The 24,438-nt window shown below is 38.2% G+C and overlaps 1 protein-coding gene and 2 long non-coding RNA genes across 6 annotated transcripts in view; 2 read left to right on the top strand and 1 right to left on the bottom strand.

Moving 5' to 3' along the window:
• Window positions 1–4,949: 4,949 nt before the first annotated feature.
• Window positions 4,950–7,122, top strand: LOC145420547 (uncharacterized). The gene is made up of 2 exons (XR_013901870.1): window positions 4,950–5,701; window positions 6,699–7,122. It is a non-coding gene; the product is annotated as an uncharacterized LOC145420547 (long non-coding RNA).
• On the bottom strand, window positions 7,123–9,436 carry LOC145420548 (uncharacterized). The gene is made up of 2 exons (XR_013901871.1): window positions 9,127–9,436; window positions 7,123–7,685 (listed from the first exon to the last, which is right to left on the bottom strand). It is a non-coding gene; the product is annotated as an uncharacterized LOC145420548 (long non-coding RNA).
• A 10,262-nt stretch (window positions 9,437–19,698) lies between these two features.
• LOC113037374 (heparan sulfate glucosamine 3-O-sulfotransferase 5) overlaps window positions 19,699–24,438 on the top strand; it is a 142,936-nt gene continuing 138,196 nt past the window's right edge. For all 4 annotated transcript variants that reach the window (XM_080289866.1, XM_080289865.1, XM_026194370.2 and 1 more), the window contains exon 1: window positions 19,699–20,101. The gene's annotated coding sequence lies outside the window, so the exon portion shown is untranslated. The remainder of the gene's footprint in view (window positions 20,102–24,438) is intronic.

Raw genomic sequence — 24,438 nt, 5'->3', positions numbered from 1 at the left:
GGTTAAGTTTGTATTCAAAGGTTGGAGGGTGTCATTTTTGAGTAAGAACGACACCCTCCAAGTAAGTAAGAAAACACACAAACACACACAGACACACACTCACATACGTACATAAGCCAACCCTACATGTTTGTGTTTTGTTTGTGTTTTGTTTCGTTTGTTCTTATCATTAACTTCTGATTTTCTTCCTGCTGTCTTAGCTTTTAGGCTGAATGCCTATAAGTCCATCAAAGTGACTAAACAATCTGCATAGCTATTCAGTGCAGCTAATCAGATGATCTTAAATCTCCTTTTTTTCAGGAGCAAACCTTCTGAGGGACTTTACTTAATAGAATTTTTTTCATATTTTATCCATAAACTCTAACATCAACCAAACCACTTAACAGTAGGGTTAGAATTAAGTTAGATTATAGCCACATGTTTAACAAGCATAGTTTCAGAAAGATGTTTCCTTCCAAATCATGTCTCTTACAGCAGTTTGACCATAGAATTCTTCTATTATAAGATTTTGATTTGCGCATGCCAGAGATTCTATTCTATTCTATTTAGGTGAGATGCTAAGCTAGCACTTACCCTACCCCTTAACTGGTTACAAGTGACTTAGTGGATGTTAGGTTAGGTTAAAGGCATCATGTATAGTAATTAGATAGCAACAATCAAATTCAGTTTTCCTCTAGTTCAATATAAAGCTTTGAACCCACAGACCGACTAAAAGTTCCCTGCAGCCATGCAAGATTTTTCCTCACCACACTTTCCTTCTTCATCCTGTGACCTGGTTTGATTCAAAAACTGTGCTCTTGGATTTCCTTACTGTTTTCTCCTGATGCTGATGCATTTGCTGCACAGCCATCTTTCCCTCCCCGATAGAGCTGCTCGACTCCATTAAGTTTCTTTCTGCTCATCTCAGAGCTCTGCTGGTTTTGTTGCACTCGCAATAAAATTAATTTTTCGTGTAGTAATTCAGACTATTAAGTAGCTTCATTTTAAAAAGACACAAAGTATTTTGCTCCTTCCTGATTTCTTGGCTTTTTACATATTTATCACACTTAAATGTTTCAGATCATCAGACTAATTTTAATACAATAACCCAAGTAAAATATAGTTTTTAAATTATGGTTTTATTTATAAAGGGAAAAAGTAGATGCCTCCATACACTTCATAATTGTTGAGCCCCACTTGGCAGCAAGAACTGCAATCAAGCGTTTGCAATAACTGGCAGTGAATCGTGGTGGAGGAATTTTGGACAACTCTGGTTTTTCAGAACTATTTTAATCAACACAGTGGAGCATTTTTGAATGGTCTCTTTAAGGTCATCAAAATCTCAATCTGGAATTTCACAAGAAGGCTAAAACCTTCATTTTGTTTTCTGAGCCATTCAGAGGTGACCTGCTGGTGTGTCTTGGATCATTGTCCTGCTGCTTCGGGCTTTTCTGATGGAGAGCATTGCCAGATGTAATGAAATGCAGTCTTTCCACTTTTGTCAGAGAATATTTTCCAAAAGTCTGGGGGATTGACAAGATGTTTTTTGGTAAACATGAGACTTAATGTTCTTTTTGATTAGCATTAGTGTTTTTTTAAGTGAATTCTTGGATTGCATGGAGTAATCAACAAAATGTTCATACATATTTGAACATATTAGACTGGGAAAAGGCTACTTCACAGCATCTTAATAAAGAAGTCAAGAGCCAAGCCAGGAAATTTAGATTAGGAATCTCATAGGAATCCCCTACTGCTCAGGAAGTCATTTGTGACAGTTAAAGAGGACGTTCTGGACCCCAGCTGGATTGATAGGCCTTTCAAAATCATCAGTATCTGATGGATGCAACAAATAAATACCTTCTCATATGCATTATAATCATTTATTTATTGTATTTATGTATTTCAAAGCATCCAAGAACACCTTAAAATATTTTAAACCATATAACTGATAATTAAACAGATTTAAACTTACAATGAATATGGCATGAGCTAATTACGGCTGAGTTATCATAGCTAAAGCCAAAGCTTTACTTAGAACAAAGAGCCAGTACCAAAGTAACTGCCAGTTATAAAAATTAAGAGATATACAAATTCACTTGAGAACCGTTGACAAAGTTTAGCCTTAAGTAGAGCACTGATTTTTTACCACAAGTTAGAGATGGCACGATACCACTTTTTTATGTCCGATACCGATATCATAAATTTGGATATCTGCCGATACCGATATGAATCCGATATAGTGTTTTTTAATCAACAAAACTGTTTTTTTTTAAATATCTTGCTGCATTTTGTATAAGTTCATACTCAAGTTTAAAACAACAACTACACTAAAGCTATTCTGTTATACCTGTATGCAAAAAAAAATATTTCATAGTTCAGCAATACTGATCAATCTAATAAACTTAAACCTACACCATCCTCCCTATTCTGGTATTTTAAAGAGTACTTAGCATAAATATTAAGCAACCTAACTAATAGGGTTCCAACTCCCAGCAACAACAAAAATAAATAAATAAAAAATAGGGAACCACCCCTCACGCTCCACCTCATGATGCTTAATCGACGTAATCAACCTTAATTTGATGCAGTGTGGAAAAAAAAATTCACAGAAATCAATTATTTTTCAAGAAATATTAAATAGATTCAACATCTTTCTTCAACAAAATTGCAGACTGCACAGATGGTACCTTCCCAAAGGAAAAAGTACTATAGCTTACTAGGGTATATATATTAGACTTAATAGTCACTATATACAGTAATTGACTTCTATTCATTTTACATCAAATTAAAACTTTGGGTGTCAGATAATTATTTATTAAAAGCTAGAGAATAAGAAAGAAAAGTATGTCTTTGTGCCCCCTTTTCTCTGTTAATGCCCTATCGGCCCCCCTGGCTAAACTTTGCTAGATCCGCCCCTGCACAGTTACCAGCGTCAGCTATGTAGAAAAAGATCCTGGAGTAGAAAGTAATATTAAATACATTCTAACAACAGCTTATCAAGCTTAAACGTGCTGCTGTTGTTCAGCCGCTGGTTTCCTCTTTCTGGTGCAAAGTGGGCCAAAAGCAAACTAGAGACACGGACTCGGGACAGAAAAGCCGATCAGCTGATCGTTAAGCAATTTCATGATTGAAGTAGCAGCAAGAGAGAGAGAGAGGCAGTCGCTCCATATATTAGTTGTTAAGCTTAACGCAGGAATGCTTTACAAACATTCAGAGATGGACTTACACACTTGCTTTACTTCTCTCGGGGATAACTTTGTCGGAGATGAAATGCGAATACGAATGCTATATACAACTGAGTAAAAATACAACGATGCCAGAAAAGATTATTGCACTTAGTGTTATTGCACATGTGTGGATGTGTGTGTTTGTTCAGTTAAAGTCTTTGTTGTGGAGTCTGACAGCAGTGGGGAGGAAAGACCTGCGAAATCTCTCCGTCCCACACCGTGGGTGCCGCAGTCTCCCACTGAAGGAGCTGCTCAGTGCTGTCACAGTCTGCTGCATGGGGTGGGAGACGTTGTCCAACAGGGATGACAGCTTAGCCGCCGTTCTCCTGTCACTCACCACCTCCACTGGGTCCAGAGGGCATCCTAGAACAGAGCTGGCCCTTCGGATCACCCTGTTCAGTCTCTTCCTGTCCCCAGCAGAGATGCTGCCGCCCCAGCAGACCACACCACACATCTAGGTGACATGGTAATACTGGCACAACCACCTGCAAGATACAATTACAATTTGGAGTGTAAATGCCATAAAAAGTGGGGCCCAAGCAATTTAAGCTCAAGTCCCTTATTTTTTCGTTGTAAACAATTAAGATTCACCAGCTGTAACAACCTAACTATTTGTGTGTTGTTATGGAAAGTCGTTGGTCTGTTAAGTATTTTTAGAACAACTAAAGAAAATCTAACTATTCTTTACAAATCCAATAAAAACTAACTGTAAAGACAGTGAAAATACAACATTTCTGCATTTGACAATTGTGGCTAAGAGAGAGCTGAGCATGATTTACCGGTCCATCTATGTTCATACCCTCTCCTATAGTCATAGGCTCTGAGTAGTGTCCATAAGAATGAAATTGCGGATATAAGCAGCAGAAATGAGCTTTCCCCGAAAAGGTGGCTGACCTCTCCCCTAGACTGAGGAATTCAGTCATCTGAGAGGCGCTAAGAGTAGAGCTGTTAGTCCTCCACACTGATAGAAGCCAATTGAGGTAGTTCAGACACCGAACAACGATGCCTCCTGGGTAAGGTGTTTTTGGCATGTCCCACCAGGGGGAGACTCAGGACATGCTGGAGAGATTGCATCTCACAGCTGGCCCGGGAATACCTCAGTGTTCCCCTGGATAAGCTTGAAGAGGTGGCTGTGGAAGGTTTAGGTGTCCTTGTGTAGGCTGCTGCTCCCACAACCTACGGTGGCTGGGAAGTGCAAAGCGCAACAAATTAAAAAACGGCAACAAATTAAAAATCTACAACAAATTAAAAAACCGCAACAAATTAAAAATCCACAACAAATTAAAAAACCGCAACAAATTAAAAAACCGCAACAAATTAAAAATCCACAACAAATTAAAAAAACGCAACAAATTAAAAATCCACAACAAATTAAAAAACCGCAACAAATTAAAAAACCGCAACAAATTAAAAATCCACAACAAATTAAAAATCCACAACAAATTAAAAAACCACAACAAATTAAAAATCCGCAACAAATTAAAAAACCGCAACAAATTAAAAATCCACAACAAATTAAAAAACCGCAACAAATTAAAAATCCTTGACGGAAAGGGATTGTCTGAAATACCGGAAGTCGAGAGTGATGTCACGAGAGGGGGCGTGGCCAGGATTTTTGGTTGAGGCGCCATGTTCCTGGGCCGAACAAAGCGCTAGCGAAAGAGGAGCGAAAGTACACGGATAACACCAGCTATGGTTCGTACTTGCTGTGCGGTCGGTTGTAAAGTTAGATCGCACGACCGGTGTTGTGCCAAAAAGTGATTGTCTGCCAAAAACTGATTTCCGGTATTTGCCAAAAAGCGATTGCTCATATTTAAAGTGCTATAAGTAACTTGTTGGGCTATAATATGTTAAACATATGTCAAATGCATCCCTTATGGATGACATAAAGTTATCTTGAGCCACAAACAACATTCGTGTAGCAAGATACAAGCCGCAATCAGTTTTTGGCAGCGACTTTTATATAACCTTTATTTATGCAGTAAAAAAAAATCTCATTAACATTAAAAATGTATTTTGTAAGAGTAAGTTGCCCAACAGGACAGCAGAAATGGCAGCAAATATTACAATAGTTCTGTAAAAATATTTTAAGTGGGGATAAAGGACCGGATTGGTTATAATGTAAGTACAAGTTGTAAAGATACTTAAAAAACAGATAATTTTTTAATTCTTTATGTAACCCCTTTGTATCCCCTGTTCACCGAAGTCTATTTACGAACATACGTAAAGATATTACACATAAAAAATACACAGAAACACTGGAAATCAGTTTTTGGCAGACAATCACTTTTTGGCACAACACCGGCAAGGGAATAAGGTTGAAAATGGTTTATCTTTTCATTCTTTCCCCACCTGGAAGCAACATGAGGCAGCTCATGTATCGGATGTTACCAAAAGAAGGCGTCTAGTCTGGATAGCAGCTGTGAGACCAGCTGATATCCAGTTCTCTTCCATCTCCAAATATCTGTTGGTGTGCTCCAGACATTTTCATTCCGGTAAGTTATAGATATGTTCATATCACTCTTTATCGGTCTTTTAAGTCTGACATCACTAGCCGTGTCTTGGCTCAAACTCCCAAGAGCACCTGCAGGTCCATAAATCACACGATCACTGTGGCATCACTGAGTGTTGAAAAACTATCTAAAGTCTTTCATCTGTAATAAAATGATCAGCGTTCTGCTCTACCATGTGTAACAATTGAGTTTATCATCCAGGCATCCATGAAAACGAAATTAGCAGGAAGTTAGCTCGCTAGATTCCATCTAAATACAATATAGCATGTCCTAACTGAGGGATTTTGGAAACAAAGTCAAACGTACCGCTCTGCTATCACTTCCAACATAAATGAAGACAGAAAACTAAACAGCAGTGACGTTTGTAGGGTACTGAAGTTTGGCTAGCTGGTGTAAAACGATGTGCTACGTGACCGTTAGCGACACAGCTATGTTAGCATAATATAAACACTAACTTTTTCCACTTGATAAAAGTTATCGTGAGGATTCTCGGTGGTCAGGAACAAATGTAATCGCATGGCAGGATGCTGTAAACGGACCAAACTTCAGCCAGGAGAACAACTGAGATAATCCATCCACAAGGATGAATAGGATTAGTCATTCATATACTGCTGCATGGGCTGGGCTGTAGCTACATCGTAAGGTTTTAAAAACTGAGCTTTCAAATGATTAGTGGTGATAGAAGCAGTGGGAGGCCAACAGTGGTCACTTCCTGTTTTTAGGAGTTTTTTGAGATTAAATAGAAGACAATACAAAACATTAAACATGTTAACAACACAAAACCCATATTAAACGCAGACTACTTCAGGCCTGGAAGCAGGATTTGTCACGCCATCACTTAAAGACCAGATAGCCTATTAGTTTTCTTTTCAATGCACTCTGAGGTCATAGCAAATTAGAAAAAAAAAACATCCTAATGAGTGATTTTGCAGAACTACGTGCTATTTATAGACTTGCTAATTATTTGGCATTATTGCAGCAGACCAGCCAATGAAATGGATGAAACATCGTGACTGGGTTCCAGCGCTACACAAGGGACCTGCTTCAAACATACCACCATGCCAATCAGATTACTTCTTCCATGTGAGGGTGAAGAGGTGACCCTTCTGGATAAGATGGTGAAGGTTTGCTGCCGTTTTGATGAACAGTGTGGTAGTAAAACCAGGGGAAAATGAAACTTGCTCCTGTTAAATATTCTTAAGTCTTGTGCTGTATAAATAGCGGTAATTTTTCAGAAGATAAATTGAAGTAATTGATAGTAAATTAAGTAGTGTTAGTAGTGGGTGATATCGTGTAAATGCTGTCATGATTTTGTGTAAACATTTTGTCTTTTATAAACTATAAATGACATGGATTCTACATTGTAACTGATGTGATGTTCTATAATAAAAAAGAGGCAAAAATTAGTTTGTTTCTTTATTGAACTTTTGAACAGTGGTACTCAGTCAGTACATATTCAGTAAATGCAAATTATTTACATGGCAGTGCACTTCAGGCATAAATCTAGACCCTTATATAAAACATTATGGGTCATTCCCACAACCCACAGCTTTACTGTGCTCCAGCAAAGTATCCAATAGCAGTGACAACTCCTCCACAGTAGCAGGTGGGATTTTTCTTTTTTGAGGACGACTCCTTTTACCTGTCAATACGGATGGTCTGTTTATGTTTTGATCCAGAGCCGTTTTTGGGCAGCTGAAGAGGAGAAGTCTATCTTATGGCCAACCTCTGGCTGTATCTTGGTCATATTACCCAGCAAAACCCAGTATGCAGGTTCATCTGTAACAGCCCTTGTGCCACAGATCCGCATTGTTGCTTCTACTTTAAAAAGAAGAACAGCGACATGGCTGCAGGTCTCCACGACTCCGGCCATACAGGTGCAGTGGGCGGCTTCAACCTTCCCTGTGATGCTCACAATGACCCATGGCTGCAATGCTGGTTCATTCAGTCTTTGAGAGTGCAGTACCTGAAACATACAAGTTACTAGTTAATTTAAAGACAAAGACTCTAATGAGCTAAGGCCAACATAAATGTGTTTTATCTACTTTCAAATCCATTTATCATAAATGTAACAAAGTGTTTAGAAAGTTAGCACATACATGTAATTTTCCATTTTTTTATGTATCCATCTATAGAACGCTGCATGTTATATTCCAAATCTGCTTGTTCTCTTTCAGAAACCTGACTTCAGAAAATGAAACTAAAGTATGTAATCACTTTATGGAGAAAGCATAAAGTTTGACTTTAGGTGACAATTATGGACACGTCATATGATAAGGAGATTCTGCAGGTCATTAATCAATGTATTATAGTAAAAAATGTATTTTTGTGACAAAGGACACAAACACGGAAGCAAGATATGTAATTAGGATTATTTCTAATAAATATGAATAAATAATTGCAATTTCTTTAACCACTGAGAATAACTAAATCCTTCAGGACAATGTCACATCAATGCACTGAACTCACTATGGCTACGTTCACACTGCAGGTCTTAATGCTCAATTCCGATTTTTTTGTCTGCTTGTTCACACTACAAATAAAATGTGACAGCAAACGCGCTCCTTTGTGAACCCTCAAAGTGGCCCACATATGCAAAAGCAGATGTCACACACAACACGCTCTGTTTAGACCCAGACCAAACAGTATTGTTTGACTGATGGCCCTTAAATATAAAGACTTGTTTCAGACTTTGCTTTAAGTTATTTTGTTATTTACATATGGCCTAATAATTATCCTTATTGCCATTTTAGAGAGGAGCGGTGCTTCAAAGGATATGCAGATTTCTGTCAGAATCTGCAGATTATACAGTATAAATAAAATGTTCATGTTGTCTTCCCAACAGTTTCACTAACATCTACACGGGATGGACACGAAGTGCCGTTGTTCCTGACCACCGAGAATCCTCACGATAACTTTTATCAAGTGGAAAAAGTTAGTGTTTATATTATGCTAACATAGCTGTGTCGCTAACGGTCACGTAGCACATCGTTTTACACCAGCTAGCCAAACTTCAGTACCCTACAAACGTCACTGCTGTTTAGTTTTCTGTCTTCATTTATGTTGGAAGTGATAGCAGAGCTGTACGTTTGACTTTGTTTCCAAAATCCCTCAGTTAGGACATGCTATATTGTATTTAGATGGAATCTAGCGAGCTAACTTCCTGCTAATTTCGTTTTCATGGATGCCTGGATGATAAACTCAATTGTTACACATGGTAGAGCAGAACGCTGATCATTTTATTACAGATGAAAGACTTTAGATAGTTTTTCAACACTCAGTGATGCCACAGTGATCGTGTGATTTATGGACCTGCAGGTGCTCTTGGGAGTTTGAGCCAAGACACGGCTAGTGATGTCAGACTTAAAAGACCGATAAAGAGTGATATGAACATATCTATAACTTACCGGAATGAAAATGTCTGGAGCACACCAACAGATATTTGGAGATGGAAGAGAACTGGATATCAGCTGGTCTCACAGCTGCTATCCAGACTAGACGCCTTCTTTTGGTAACATCCGATACATGAGCTGCCTCATGTTGCTTCCAGGTGGGGAAAGAATGAAAAGATAAACCATTTTCAACCTTATTCCCTTGCCGGTCGTGCTATCTAACTTTACAACCGACCGCACAGCAAGTACGAACTGGTGTTATCCGTGTACTTTCGCTCCTCTTTCGCTAGCGCTTTGTTCGGCCCAGAAACATGGCGCCTCAACCAAAAATCCTGGCCACGCCCCCTCGCGTGACATCACTCTCGACTTCCGGTATTTCAGACAATCCCTTTCCGTCAAGGATTTTTAATTTGTTGCGGTTTTTTAATTTGTTGCGGTTTTCTAATTTGTTGTGGTTTTTTAATTTTTTGCGGTTTTTTAATTTGTTGCGTTTTTTTAATTTGTTGCGGATTTTTAATTTGTTGTGGATTTTTAATTTGTTGCGGTTTTTTAATTTGTTGTGGATTTTTAATTTGTTGTGGTTTTTTAATTTGTTGTGGTTTTTTAATTTGTTGTAGATTTTTAATTTGTTGTGGTTTTTTAATTTGTTGTGGATTTTTAATTTGTTGCGTTTTTTAATTTGTTGTGGTTTTTTAATTTGTTGCCGTTTTTTAATTTGTTGCGGATTTTTAATTTGTTGCCGTTTTTTAATTTGTTGCGCTTTACACTTCCCAGCCACCGTACACAACCCAGCCCAATAAGCAAAAGTTGATTTAGATGTCTTTTAGACAGTAAATTAACAGAAAATTACTTGGTGGATAGTTTACCTTAAAGAGTATAAAAAAGATAGAACTGGAAACCAACTTTCATCTTCTGGCTAAATAAGTCTGTTCAATATGAAATCGTTTTAACAACCAGTGAAGCCTATTTTAAACCCAAGACTCCAGTTGCAAAGTGTATGGATAATGGAATTTTTTGCACAGATAGGTTACTAGCTTTCCTAATACCAAAACACCTAGTGGTAAATCACACCTAAAAATTAGTTTCATAAAGAAAAGAAGATCCTCTTTGAAAACAGATTGATTCACAGTCCCTGTCACCGGTATTTCCTCTCAGCATCTCTGTTTGGACAAATTCTTGGGGCAATTAACAGCCAGGTCCTGGGTAGCGTGAGAGGAATGACTAGCAGAGGATAATGATGGATTTCTTCATCCTATCAGCAAACAGGCCATGGCCCATGTCTGCTCAGCCCTCCCCACCACGCCACCATCTCTGACATCCACCTGTACATCAGCCAGGGTTCATGAAGCATGACCAGAACAGGAGCCAGAGGGGATAGAGGAGGAACATCAGGATGAACAAACTGTTTCAGACTCTACTTCTGCATGCTGAATGCAAACAAAGTCCAGCTCTGTGAGCAAGTTTCTTTAAAATCTTTGCCAAGTAGCAGTAAGTACAGTTTCTTCTCTATCAATGTATTGATTGTAAGTGTGAAGGCAAATTGAAAGAGACTGCATAAACGTCTTATGAAAGCAATTATGTGGGCCTGGTACCTTCCAGTATGGACGGTGGATTATTGCCTGAAAAGCAGCATGGTGCACTAGAAATCAATGTCAATAAGATCCTAAGCTAACTGAAATGTAGTTGCATACTGTATATATAATGTAATCTAAGTCTTATTAAAGTATAAATCAGCAGCATCTCCTCTACTGTAGCTACAGAGTGGACATTTTGAAAAGTACCTCAAGGGCATATACAACACTGACATATTGATGTTCCAAACTATATCTTAATCATATTCTGGTTCTCTATCTCCACTTTTTATACTTTTGTGACTAGGTTTAAAAGATTTTATTTTATGTTAGTTCGTTTTATTTTTTCCTATAAAGGTTAGTTAGAGCTGGATCAGATGCCCCTGAACCAGCCCTTAGTTAGTATGCTGTAGTAGGCTTAGGCTGCTGGACTTCCCATGATGCACTGAGTGTTTCGTCTTCATAGATATTTCTTCAGATTCTGTGGGTTTATACACCACTAGCACTATTTAATCATTACCAATGATAAAGCTCTGTGTCTCTCTCTCCTATACTTTGTCTGTTGTCCTATCTCTCTGTGCTGTCTTCTCTGTTTCTTCACCCCCAACCAGGTGGAGCAAATAGGTGGTTGCCCCATCCTGAGCCTGGTTTTACCGCAGGTTTCTTCCTACTGTCACCATTTTACATTACAATATAAGGCACCTTGGTGTGGCTGTTGTTGTGAACTGGTGCTATATAAATCAAATGGAACGGATGTTTTTGTCTGTTTTAGTACAAGATTGAGCTGATAGCTATACTGAGGGTGGAAAATTGAAATTCCACATCACTGAAAGTGATTTTGTAGTTGTTGGTCCAAGAGTAAGACGGAAAACACCAACACTCAATTATCTAATATGAAAAAGCCTTACACAAATCCCAAAGTGTTTTCTTTTTATATTCTTGACTAGTAGCTGTTGTTTCTCATAATGGCATCCTAGAGAGCTAGATCTAATCCTATCCCTGTTAAACCTGACAGAGCTTACAGGTGAACCTTTTTAAAGATATAACTGTTGGATTTTCCATCTTCCTAATTCTGTGAAGAGCATCAGTTGTGTTGTGCTGAAGTAGTGTCAAGCTTGATTTATACTTCTATGAATCTATGTAGTGCCTACAGTATAGGATATTTAAGTGGCCAACGCCGTTGCTAGCATTTATATTTGCGTGTGGCACGTGTGTGTTGTTTTGCTTGGTTTGCTGCCAAATCGTGAGATGGGGGTGGGTGCTCTGTCTTTGAGTTGGTCAGTTCTCTTGCAGTCAGTTTGAAACAATGGGCACTGAAGAAGTAGTCAGAAATGCATAGTTTGCATCTGATAGGTGTTTTTTTTTTTCAACTTTGTGACATTGAAAAATGCAAGTGAAAAGAATTGTTGAGTGGCAAACAATTATGTTCATCTTTGGTCACACACACAAATTTTTTTCAGTTCAGTTCATTTTTTTTATGTAATATTTTTGCTGCCAATAAAGAAATAAATTAATTGCATGAAACAATGCTTTCACCTCAGAGAAGACTGTCAATGATGTAGGAATTGTGAATCTCATTCTGTCCCGCTCAGGGTTTATATTTTGCTCCTACTGGTTATAGTTAGGATCATAACCCTTTAGTAAATCACACAATTGTTGTATTTTTGCCTTTGTAAACCACCAAAGTGGATTTTAAACCAAACAATTAAAGTTAATCAAACAACCAAACAAGAAGTTCAGTCTTCAGTTTAACTCAATAATTGCATTAACATTTTAGAAAATGCAGCAATTTTTATGAATAGTCCCTATTTTTCAGAAAAGGATTTTAAATGTGATTTTTTTTCTGACCACAGAAAAATTTCCTTCCTTGCCAAAGTCCATCTTAAAAGAGCTTTGAGAAGACGGCGGCTTTCTGGACATATATGGCGTCTTGTTTCCGTGATAAGGCTTTTTACAGCCTCAGGTCTTTGGTACTCACAGGGGCTGCAGATGACCCGGATCTCCTGGATCTACCTTTGTCTGCCTCTGGCTCCTGGGGGAGTTCTACATCACACTTTTCCATTTGTGCTCTATCCTTTTATTAGATTTTCTTAGATTTTCTCTCCTCTTCCCTTTTGTTCCCTCCTGCCTGTCAGCTCAAACATCGTCACACTACATATATGATGTAATAACTGAAATAAAACTAATAGAAATTAATAAAGAAAAACATGTAGAAGAAAAAATTCAATAAGAGGAGCCTATAGAGAATGTATAGAACTCATCTTGGAAAACCAAAAACGTGTTTGGCACATCAGTGTATTCACATCATTTCTGATTGCAAAAGCTGCCAGACAGGACAGAAATTAAATTAATTTAATTTAATTTATTAGATTAAATTGGGTAATTTATTAAATTAAATTGGGGGAAATAAATGAGACTAATAGATTGTGTGAGTAGACTGTATTCATTTGGCTTAAATGTGCAACATTGTCTTCTTAAGGAAACTTAAGCAGAAAAGAATACACATATGTTAAGCCGATTATATATGACATTACAGAGATATAGCTTCCAACATGTATACAGTAATGACAAAGCAGACGTGAGAGTCTGAAATGTATGGGTGATCAGCATGCTCCTGCCTCCTACAGGAGCTGACATCAAACAGGTGGAAGAAAGGGCACTTCTTCCCACATGATTGAGGTGAGGTGGGGCAGTCATTGGACATGAATGTCATGTATGAGAGATCAATGGAGTGGCAGAAGCCAGCAGAGAGGCATGGAGGGCTTACAGCCTGTGTCTGTGTCTGTGGGAGCACAGTTCACCCTCCCCTCTTTGAATTTGACAGATGCAGCATGTTATGTATGCAAATGTCAATATATGTGTTCTAGTGAGGTGCATGTTGTTTATAAGTCATGAAGTAACAAAAGATTTTTGGTGTATTTAAAGTGTAAACCTTTTTTTTTTTTACTTTGTTGGTTTAACAGTTGCTGTTTCCTTTTTTGAAATGTGTCTAGCTTCCTCTAACCTGTGTTACTTACGGAATGCAGTGCAATTTGTGGATTTTTAGTTTTGATGTGATTTAACCAGACGAGGTGGTCTATTCATGCAACAATTGAATGTTACAAGCAGGAGAAGGAACAAGTGATTATATCAGTCAGTCAGTAGTACTATTGCTAATATTAGCTGTTCAATATATTCAATTCAGTTTTATTTTTATAGAGGCCAATTCAAACAAACAGTTGCCTCAAGATAATTTATGATATATGAGAAACCGCAAAGCATCATGACTTCACCTCACAACAGCCTTTGGAGGAGAGCCAGAGATTAATAATAACTAAGGAATAAACGCAAAGTGGCACAGAGACTGAAAAGTGCGTAAAGAAGAAACATAGGAATCCCCCAACAGCTAATGCCTTACAAAGCATAACTAAGGGGGGATCCAGGGTCACCTAATCCAGCCCTAACTATATTCTTTATCAAAAAGGAAACTTTTAAGCCTAACCTTAAAAAGTAGAAAAGGTCTCTGTCTCCTCAATCCAAACTGGAAGCTGGTTCTACAGAAGCAGAAGAAAGCTCTGCCTCCTATTTTACTTTTAAATAACCTGGGAGCCACAAGTAAGCCAGCATCCTGAGAGCAAAGTGCTCTGTTGGCTAATACAGTACTGTGAGGTCATTAAAAACTTAATATCCTTATAGTATTGTTTTTTGCATAATTAATACATATATCTTCAGAAGTTCCATCCATCCATTGTCTTTGACTTATCTTCATCAGGGTCACACGGAGGCTGGAGCCTATCCAGTATGTTGCAGGGCTCTGCAGACATTGCTACTGACAATTTTACAGAAATGTTTAATAACAGCTTTTCAGATTTGTTAACTGCACATTAATGCATTATAAAAGACAGGCTTGAAATCTAATACTATAGAAGGCTCTATGCACATGCAGGGGTAACCAAATGTGCATGCAGGGACTCTGAGTTTTTCTGTTTTGTCTTGTTTTGTTTTTTTGACGTGTGTGTTTTTTCATTTGTTTCCTTTTTTACTCACCTTTTATTATCACTTTAACTTTTTAGTAAATGTAGGCACTTAAAAATTACTTAGACAGATTTAGGAAAAAGATCACGGCTCCCCGTGATTAAAGTTTCCCCTTTCAAAACAGGAATTGTGCTTGATGACAGATGACAAGTTGGAGGTGACATATCATTTTCAATAATGCCGTAACCCAGTGCATCACTGTGCAGATACAATGACACACCTAAAAAAGCAAAAATGCAACCAGTTAACTGCATTTTCATTGTTGTGGTATTTTTTGATTAATTTATTAAAATCTAAATAAAATTGCAAAGTGATGATAGAGACCATAAATGGATAAAAACATATAAAAAGTATGTTTCTGATTTTAAAGTAACCTTGATCATAAATTTACAGTTACTGTGGTTTTCTTTGCACTGCTGTCCTTAGCTGTTGTAAAAGCAGATCCTCTGCCTCCTTTAAAATTCTTAGTGTTTTTAGTTATTTTACCATGTAATATTCAGTTGATAGTCATTGTCACACACCTAACTGAAGCTAATTAAAAAAGTTCACAGTTACACATGGCTTAATTGGAAATGCAGAGCAGAAACACAGTTTCCATTCCATTCACAACTTTGGTCAAATTCCTTTTGGAGGTATTTTAAACTGCCTGTAGTATTGATGCATATAGTTAAATAGCAAAGGATTATAATTACAGAAACAGGCAGCAGTTTTTCTGGATTGTGTTTGGTGTTTTATGTTTTTTTTTTTCTTATTATTTTAACTTGCATTTGTGCATGCTGTGATGACGTGTTCTCCTGAGCACACATATTAATTTCCTTTGTAAAATTATTTGTAGAATTTTCTATTTTTAGTGGAGTGCCTCTGAATGTGGTACTGTAGATGATGACATTTCTCTAGGATGTTCCTCTGATGCCAGGTCATGATGCCAGTTATCGTAAGAGTAAAAGTTTTTTAAGCATTACAAACTCCCTTTAGCCCTCTCCCTAATTTTTTTGAAACATTTTGCTGGCATAAAATTCAAAGCCAGTTTTAATTTTTCACATATTTCTCAATGTCATAATTTAATATGTTGTCTTTTTTTTTACTCTCTGCTCTACTAAAGTAGTGTTGCAGGATTCAGTTCAAAATAATTCTTAATTATGTTATAATTACAACCCTGCAATTTACTGACTGTGTGAAACCAGGTGCTTTAGACTTCTTTTTCTTTCTGATTGGTTGCCTCCATAAATACAGCTGTCAATAGCAGATGCAGTGGCTTGTGTCCTCACAGCCAGGGCTGTGTTGCTGTGATGACCAGGTTAGGGATATGTGTTTCCAAAGACATTGCACAAATATTTTTAAAAAAAGAAGAACGAGAAGAAGTCAAAGCTCACAGCAAAGCTCACATGGATAATTGTATACGCTGACAATGCCAGTTAAGTCCAAGTTAAGTCTGGACAGAACAGACGCCCTAACATTAATTCAATTTAATTTTATTTCTATAGCACCAAATGGCAACAGCAGTTCCTTCAAGGGGTTTTATGTTGGTAAGGTAAAGACCCAACCATTATACAAAGAAAACATAGAAAACCCGAACAATCATGAGTAAGCACTTTAGTGACAGTGGGAAGGATAAACTCCCTTTTGACAGGAAGAAACAGCAGAACTAGGTCCATGGAGGGGCGACCGCAACTGGTTGGGGTAAGGGGGGGAAGAAAGGACAAAAGACATGCTGTGAAAGAAACCAATAATTAAAAATACAGAGAGGTGCACATTAACCAAATATGAGTTGTGATTATGAACTTATTCAATATTGTCTTATTTTAGAATTTGTAGTACTCATTTACCTCATGTTTTTGATACTTCTTTGTTTTTACTTACTGTTACACAACATTCATTGTATAAATCTACATAACCGATAAGGCATGCAAAATGCAGCACCTACATGTGCTGGCTAGCAGGAATGAAAACAGCAAGGAGTTGGACAAACACATTACAGTTATTTGCAAACCATTGCATTCTGTTTTTATTTACATATTTCACGGCATCCCATGTTTTGGAGACAGTTGTGGTGTATCCATACATATATTAGTCAGAAGCAATTAGCAGACACTTCCTATGAGACCTTATGGCGAGCAATCAGAAGATAAGGATCTCAGATGGCTTCAATTTTTTTCACCCAGGTTGTTCTGTAGAGTACATAACTACCCTATTTCCCTCTTGTGGAGAGCCCTTCATCTGAAATGGGAACACTTACCCAAAATGAGCCCCACATCTAAGTACTGTGTATGGATGGGACAGGCCTCTTGACTGAAGAAGTGCTATTAACCAATTTGACATACTAAGAAGTCTCCGTTCTAATTTCGAATAATTCTTAGTGGAGGAGGTGAGGTTGAGAGCTTCGCTGTAGAGCTACTCAGCCAGAGATCAAAGTGCCAACCCCCAAGTGGATTAACGGCTGCTCCCGGTGTGATCACACCTCACACACTCAGGTATACGCACAGCGACCCTCGAAGTGGATTTCTTGTTCTTTTTTTAAAAAGGATTACCCCAACACACACATGCACGCGCCCTCACACACTGAAGGCAAATAAAAATAGGGATGAGACCACCTCCGCGGTTCAGATTTTCTCAACCTTGACAAAGTGAGGCTGGTTTTAGTTAGAAGCAAAGGAGGGAGGTGTGAGGAGGAAATAAAATGTGAGGCATATATCATCCCTAATGTGGTGATATGTTATACAGCAGTATTTTGTAATGGCATGTATTCATAGTGTCAATGGCTCTGTTAAAGTGACAGGAGTTATCCTGTTAAATTATAGCTCTAATCCCTGCCATCAGTAAAGCTTCACTCTAATATCACTAATGGCCAATATGGTAATTGTACCACATTAAAGGACTCACAGGATGTCTTTGGGAAAATTTATGACAATGTTTTGGTTTATGAGTTCTTACACATTCTTGTCCAACTTTAGTAATTTCCATAATTGTGTTTGACACACTTTGGCTTAATTTGATGCATTAAAGAGTGGCACAAACAGATTCTGTGTATCTATTAAAACGCTTAACTGCTTGTTTCTAGATATGCTACTGCCACTGTAAGCTCAGCATTCACACATGAAAGCTGGATCAGGTGAATAATTTATGATTCTCGTTCCTCTCTGTGAGAGCATTACACAGTCTGAGTCTGATATAAAAAAAAAAAGAAAGAAAAAATATGTTCTATTGCTGCAGTAAACTACAAGGCAGGCCTTAATTGTGCACTGCTGAAATTTGAATGTGGAGCTGCATAAGCTGGTGGTGCCTCTGCAGTAGTTCTATGCACTGATCCACCAGTGTTTCCCCCAGCACAGGCAGAAGCCAACGAAGTTATCTTACACATGACAGCTTCAGTCTGCTTTGGGATGGCTGAATAATTCAAAGTTCTTACACAGGACCATCTGGCAGGCCAAAGACACCAGCCTTCCTCAAATAGCTTTTGTAAAGCTCGTGTTGGGTGAAACAGCAGGACCGCTGCACAAGCAGACTGAGCTGCTTACCAGCAAAATGAAATATGCTGCGTCAGACTGATGGCAAATTTGTGAGCATATAGGCAATCAAGGCAATTAAGCTCAAATATTGTTGATAGGACATAAAGCCCATTTTCACTTTGCCCTCAGGCTGTACATCAGCTAAGATGTCAAATATATCTCAATTTCTCACACCCTGCAGAGTTTGCAGAATATCGGGAATAAAGATATCATTTTGAACAACAGACATTTGCACTAGCCCACAGTGTGGACTACACTGCTGCATAAAAATCTACGCAACAGATGTGTGCATACAAAATGCAGCACCTGCATGTGCTGGGTAGTAGGAATGAGCACCTTCCAACAAAAAAGGTACCCAAAATTTTGTCCTGTAAGCTGCTTGAAGAAGCCTATTATGAAGTAAGGTAGGGATATATATACTTCAGTCAATTGCAAGCCAATACCATGCATAGCTAATGTAGTTTTAAGATTTTAGAAATAGCAACTTAGAAGTGGCTGTGGCTCAGATGGGATAGGGAGGGGTCTACTAATCGGAAGGTTAGATCTTGATCCCTGGCCCCTTCAGTCCTTATGTGTAAGTATCCTTGTGTAAGATGCTGAACTTCAATTTTCACCCAGTACACTAACTGGCAGTGTGTGTGAATGTGCATGAATGTTAGATAAATTGTTTATGCATAATGTAAAAGCACTGCATGAATGAGTTTATGAATGGTTGAAAGAGGCCTCTAGGCTTTGAATTCTCAGTTAGAATAGAAAATCATCATATAATACCGTTTACCAACCTAAACGTAACACCAGCTTAAAGGTTATACAGTAACAATGAGTTTTCAAGCAGGAGCTTTTTGTCTGCACTCACTATCTATTCATGCTGTAAGATCACAGCCAGTTATTTAAGTTACAACTCTCTTACCGGTTTATCAACATTTAAAGTAGTATTACATTTAGCAACAGTTCACAAGTAATTTAGGGTCACATAAAACAAGCCTATGTGAGTCACAAAAATTTATAAAAGAAAAAGGTTTTTAAAAAAAATAAAATAATGATTAACAGCAACAAAATGGATATGTGTAATAGACAGTCTCTTCCTTTATGCCCTTTAGTTAAATGTCTTGTCAGCATGAGATAGACAGACAGCCTATCATGTTATCTAACACGTATTTGGTATTGCTTGTGTGATTAGATTGGCAGGAAAAAGTTATTTACCTCTAACGCGTAACGCCATACTCTTTAAATTTGCTTCAAGTTGCTCCAAATTTGGTTTTACCCTAAGATTTTTTTCCCCATTATCATTATTTTTAAAACAACACATAAAATAAATAGAATATAATTAGAATATGTAATCTTTCTATCTAACAGATGGACGCTCTCAGAATCACTTCTGCGCTTTTAGAAACTTTTGTGACGTCCTTGCATCCAACATCGTTGCGCATCCGCCCTCCCTCGCCCTCCTCCTTCTTCAGAAATACGCCCCGGCTCCGTCCGTGCCGCCTCCACCAGTCAGCAGCGGTACGGGGTGAGCTCCACGCGTCTCCGCGGCGGAATTGCTACTGAAGGGCACCGCGATGAACGTGGACTTCAGAAAAGGCTTCAACTAACAGGGATCCGCGTAAAACGAGAGGAGAGCTGACGCTGTGCTCACCGGCGGGCGCAGGCTGAGCGTTCCGTTCTGCGTGTTTTTATGATTATTATTTTTAATCTCGCACCTGCTCACGCGCGCTGAGCGGAACATCCCGAGTCGGAGCCAACTTGCACTACCGCACTTGCCAGTAGTTGTCCCATAAGGAGCCGAACCTGCGAGCTTACGGGGGATGCTGAGAGGGTTTCTGATCTCCGTTACTGCTCCTGCTCAGCGCCGGGCTGGAAGGGTAGCTGGCGTGTCCTGGGGAGGATGCTGAACAGGTAAACACAAGCTAAGGAAAAAAAAAAACGTTCTTATATTAACACTTTGCCCGTTATTTATCCTCAGCCTTGCTGGAGCTGTAGGAGGTGGAGAGGGTTAGTCCAGATTAGCTCTTCTTCTGCCTCTCGACCTTCCTGAACTTGTTTGCTTGTATCTGTGCACAGTCACTCTCATCGCAGGTGATTTATTATTGTCTCAGGCGGCAGGTGCTATTTTCATTGCTGCTGCTTGTCATCATTACTCTACATTTACCATCTTATAGCGCTTTTGTTAGTAGCTAAGTGCTTAAAGCTCTGTGGCAGTCTGTGAGAATGAAGATGAAAGGTAGAGTGTGGAGCAGTCAGTGACATTAGGTTAAGGGCTTAGGTTTAATGTCAACAGGAAAATACTGCTGCCCGTGGAAGCTCTTCAGTATCCTTGCTTGTCTTGGCTCAGCCAACTGTATTTCAGGCTTGAACATCCATTGCTTGCAGTGTTGGACTTCACACCATTCAACAGCTCTGAGACTGGAAATGGAAAAAGTCATTTACATAGCACTTCACTAAAATTACGCTACAAGTCCAATTCTCCTGTATAAAGCACTTAATTCTATGCATTTTAAGCATGTCATCTCACACTGACAGTTTACCTAACATGCATGTCTTTTATTCATAATGCTCTGAATAAAAAAAAAAAGAAATTAGGAAGTACCAGCAATATCTGTTGTTGCTGTGGATTTTCTCACAAATTAAGTTGTTTTGTAACTTGTACCGGTACAAGTCGATATGTTAGCTTTGCAGATCTGAGTGCCGTGGTTAAATGAATCAGCTTGATTCCTCCGGCAGAGGAAGACAAATCATTTTTCTAGGCTATGCTTTAATATTACTGTCATAACTTTGTGTTTGTTTGTTGCATTTTGTTTAAGAAACAAGATTATAAATTTACTGAGTTGATATTTATTAGTAGGGCTGGGCAATATGACCTCAGATCAAATCACCATTAATACATATACATACAGAGTTCTTGCGCTCATAGTTCACTAGGTTTTTACTGAAGCTGAGATATTTTTTTCTGTAATATGATTGAGCTCCAAATTTAACATATTGGTGATAATCACAAAACAATTTTTTTTTTTTTTACAGTTGTTGGTTGTCTTTGTTTGATGTTGTCTTTACTAAAGTCAAACAATGGACATTGTTTTTTTATTTGGTACAAAGTACGCAAGTTGGGCAATCGGCTTGGTGTTTGACTTTTCCTCCTTGGTGTTTCCACGTCACAGACTAGATAAGGCAGTCCTGTTACAACACACACAGTAGTATGTATAATAATGGGGGGAGTATTAATTTAATTGAAAAGGTTCTGAATGTCAGTTTTTATGCAGTTTTGATTAATTGTCCCATTCTTCAAACTAGCATCAGTTGCTAAAGTTAACAAAAGACAAGGTAACAAGTGAAGGGAAACATTCACAGGGATATGATTCTAACCCTTTAAGTGGAATATATTTTTTATGATATTGTGAATACTATTATGTGCTTGCTGACTGGTACACGGAAAGTCTTTAAGCAATAACACTATTAGTTAAGCAAAATTGATCCAACCACACTATCAGAGTATGTAGAAAGCGAAATGTAGAGAAATTCTTGTCATGTGTTCCACTCAGTTTCAAAGAATTTTGGTCTGTTTCAGTTCAGGATGAACAACTGAATCGACACTGTCTGTTGTGATACATGGCTACCATTTATGAAGTCCTGCTGTTGGTCCACTGTTCAGACAGCGATCTTATAATCAGTGTGTATTAGTAATGTTTATAGAAATCATTGGTAATGTTTTCACAGTACTGTAGCATGTGGGTGCAGGAATAATTTGTCTGATCCGTCAAACTGTCGAAATACGTAAAAAGTGCTCTGTTGTGTTTGTTTCCTCTGAGGACTTTTTCTTCATTATGCCCATTAAGAAGAGAGAGCAAATTATGCAGTCACAGTGCAAATATATTGTTTTGCACTCCCCAATTTTAATCTGCCGATTATAAGTGAAAATATTCTGGCTATGCAGGATCCCACCCAAAAAAACAAAACAAAAAAAACCCCAAAAAACAAAACAAGCCAATAAAGAAGTTATCTGTCATTCTCTATGACTTAAAAACTGGGTTTGCTTGTAAATTGCAGTAGTACCACTAATAACAAGACCATATATTTCTAGTTTTAACTCAGTAAAGGCTAACGAAATGCATTAATTAACTGTTGTAGCTTTTGTCTAAATTCTAAAAAAAAAAAAGCTGCATGAAGCAAATGCTGTTATGACTGCACAAAGATTACTTTTTTCTTGAATGTTATTCTTTTCTTCCATCATTATACAGTATAACATATCAATAGATCCACATCTCAATGTACACTCATATGCAGCTGAAATAGAAAGTACATTTTAAATGATAAGTTAGTAATATTTCCACCTTTATATAAGACTTGGATGTAGGCAGCATGATGTCATCCACTGAACATATAAGTAATTTTGTGAAGCCTCAAGCTGAGTGTTTTCGTCCTAGCCATCTTGGCTTTTTTCATCCCAGGTGTTATGAGCGCAGTGCGAAGCTGGCTGAGACATCCAACAATGTTGCATGCTCATTGGAGAACAAGTATAGTATATTGTTGTTTTATCCTTGTTTTCAGATTCAGTAAATTAATATTTTTTCTTAACTGGTTATCCACTTCAGGTTCATGAAGGGGCATATTATATTCCTGCTTTCATGGGGTAAAAGGGAGAGACCAGTCCATTATAACTCTAACACAGTGAGAGACATGGCCATTTTAGAACCATCAATTAGCCTAACAAGCAAAGGAAATCAAACAAGGTAAAATATTGTCAAATAGAAATAGAGAATTGAAAAAGGCTTTCTAAATGTATTTCAAGAATTTTAACAAGGTCTTAGAGCAAGAAAACTGAGGGGTTTTTTTCTTAGACATCTATTTAACCAGGAGTAACCACAGGAGGTACCCCTGCTGGCCATGAAAGAAGCACAGGTGTAAGGCTCTACGGCATAAAGTTGACTAAACAATTTCTGATTTAATTACTTAAAATGATTGTCATTAAAATCCCTCAAACATGTTGTCAGTTACATTGAATGGCATTGAACAACTGGTTCTCATACTGTAACTGGTTCTTTTAACTTGATTTAAAATTGTAAAGTAAAAAGTCTGTGAAATACTAAATGCTAAACTTCCTCCTGGATTTGATCTCAGTGTCCACACTGGGTAATGTCAAACACTGTATTGGTTTAATGACTTGCATAGTCTGTATTTACTGCAACCTACAATTTCTGTTTCACCTTAAAATGACACCGATATATCATATTCTTGAGCATGGATCTCATCAGTGGGTAACTGTAGATGTGTTCCCGAAGGTCTGATTTGAGTTATCAGAGGTCATGATGGCACAAAGCTAGCAGCAGCCAGGACAGCATATTGCTCTATTCATCTTAATAACTCCTGTGGGCAGGGTGGCCGTGAAAGTTGAGGAAGGGCCTGAAAACTCTCTCCTGTGACCTTCTGAGAGAAACAAATGGAGCAGCACATGGCTGGCAGACGATCCAGTTGAGCTGCCAACTGCAGTAAAACTGTGAAAAGAAAAGCGAACATGAGAGAATTAGTCTATCGGCCTGATTTTACAGAACCTTCTACACTACATTGGTTTGACCTCTTACTCAACCACACATTATATTTCGCTCACGTTTGTCTTTGTAGAAGCACTAATTGAATTCATCCAATATTAAGGAAAGGACCCACATACTATACCAACTTGACCTTGGCTAAGAGTTGCTAACAACTTGCGTCAAAGTGAGGCCTGCTGTGCTATCACTCCACATTCATGATGGTCAATCTCATATTTCTAATTTAGAAAATATGTTTGGGTTACTGCAACATGGATTCATTTCTTGCTTACTAAGCAATTATGGTGGCAGACACAAAAAGAGAGAAGAGGAGGGTAACTATAGGATTGAAACCTGAGGATGGTGCAGGAATTTGTCAGCCCTCTGCACTGACACCATTATCCAAGACAACTTCTCACGGATGGTGATATATGACTAAGGTGACCATAATCATTATTCACAGAACAGTCTTCTTCTTCTTTTCCCTGGCATCCCTTCATCCTGGGTCTGATCAACTGCGTTCCATTATGCTGCTGTAATGATTTGTGGAGGTCTGTGTTGCTGTAGCATTTGAAGGACGGTGTGTTGCAGAGCTTTCCAAAACAATATCATAACCCATATCCATTAGCCATATGGGTTCCATTCCCCAGATTTGCTTGATGCAATTTAGGTGTCCTCGCACACTAGACCCATGTGACACGCCTAGGATTCAAT

Source organism: Astatotilapia calliptera, chromosome 15, assembly GCF_964374335.1.
Source record: "Astatotilapia calliptera chromosome 15, fAstCal68.1, whole genome shotgun sequence".
Lineage (NCBI taxonomy): Eukaryota > Metazoa > Chordata > Actinopteri > Cichliformes > Cichlidae > Astatotilapia > Astatotilapia calliptera.
This window is presented reverse-complemented; position numbering and strand designations above follow the sequence as displayed.